We start from the raw sequence: 1,933 nt of genomic DNA on the forward strand, positions 1-1,933 counted from the left end.
TAAGGTAAATCGCAGTAAAACTGTTATTTGCAACTTTCTAAAGAACACTGAGGATTATGGAAAAGCAAAATTCTTTGGTAGCCCCCCCCCCCAAAAAAAAAAATTATCCTGCATTGAGTAGGAGAATCAGACGGGTTGTTATGAATGACAGAGGACTTTCTTCTAATCAAATTAAGGCGGTTACAGATGCTGATTGCAGTCCAATAACCATCAGACGACACTTACAACAAAAACGTATGGTAAATAAAAAGCGTAAACAAATTCCTCGATTGGTTCCACGTCACAAAGTGGACCGCTTACGATTTGGGTGTGAATACCAAACATGGGACGTTGAGAAGTGGAAGAAAGTCCTGTTTTCTGATGAGAAAAAAAATCAATTTAGATGGTCCTGGTGGCTTCCAGCGATATTGGCATGACAGAAACATGCCCCTTGAAATTTTTTTCCACACGTCATAGTGGTGGAGGGTTCGTATTGGTATGGGTGCCTTTTCTTACAGAGGGACGATTGAGCACCAGGTGGTGCAGCGTCGTAAGACAGCAGCTGGTTATGTAAGCCAGCTACAAAAAGCATCTTTGACAATGGAGGGTCATCGTTTGTGTGGGGATAGATGGATAAATTAATTTAACTAGTTTTGAACAATTTATAAACTTCATTTTTTTCTCATTGGCTAAATATTTTATTTATCTTGGTTTCCATTGATTAAAATTGATAACATCCTGAAATATTTGCAAATATATCAAAATAAATAACTCTACAAACACTTCAGGATGATATTACTATTGCTAAAGTTTATTTTATTAATATTGTTTTTTAGATTTTATTAGTAATGCTACTAGTATTTCAACTTCCCGTTTGTTATTGCTTTGTTCAAGTATAGATGTGTTGTCAGGAATTCAACAACATTAAACAAACGTTAGTAAATAATAAATATTAGTGAAGAACAAATTGGAAAAATTAAAAATATTAACCTTAATAATACAGGATCCACACCTACACCTACTACACATATAAAACTTTATTATAAAAATCAAATGCACTATAATTCTAGAATAGACGAAAGCGTATTAAAAAAATATTAATAAAAATGTGCAACCTAGAGACCCTAATAAAAAACAAAATTTACCATTTATTATGATAAATTTAAAAACTCTAACCTGATTATAACTAATAACTCCTTCCCTCGACTGAGCTGCTTGATAGGACTAATTTAGTATATGAGTTCAAATGCCCTTTGGGAGTCTGTGTCTCTGACAATAAACATGAAAGCATATATATATAGGCTTGACTACCATCACTTTGTCGAGGAGATTAATCATGCATCACTCTGATAACAGCACTATATTTAACCACTTGACTAACCAACATTCATTACTAATAAAATCTTAAAAACAAACTATTAATAAAATAAACTTTAGCAAGTTAAGATAAATAAATAATTAACCAATGAGAAAAAATGAACTTTATAATTTATTCAAAACCAGTTAAATTGATTTATCCCTGACGATGAATCCTGATTGATTGGAAAGTACTTGGACTTATATCATAAAAAGTAATGTAGTTTATGAATTTAATTGGCAGTGTGCTGCTGACTATGTAGGTTGAACTTTCTTGAATTTGCAGACTCGAATCAACTAACACGTTCCAACAAAAATAAGATTGGGCAAGCCTTGTCGCTCTTACCCCGTTTCTTCCACCTTGAAATCTGCCATTGACCAACACCTCCATGAAAATCCAGCGTGTGCCAATGTGTATAAAATGAAGTGTTTTAACATCGGGCTGACTCTCAAAATCACTTGCGGATTGTGGAGTCAGTCTTTATTCTCCTACGCAGGCCGTCTTTCTGTCGACAGAAGGAGTACGTTAGATCATTAGACTTATTTGGGGATATATTTAACTCTCCCCCTTTGCCCCCCACTTGTACATATATTTTAT

This window comes from Euprymna scolopes, chromosome 5, assembly GCF_053919585.1.
Source record: "Euprymna scolopes isolate OS-2025 chromosome 5, ASM5391958v1, whole genome shotgun sequence".
NCBI classification, from domain to species: Eukaryota; Metazoa; Mollusca; class Cephalopoda; order Sepiida; family Sepiolidae; genus Euprymna; species Euprymna scolopes.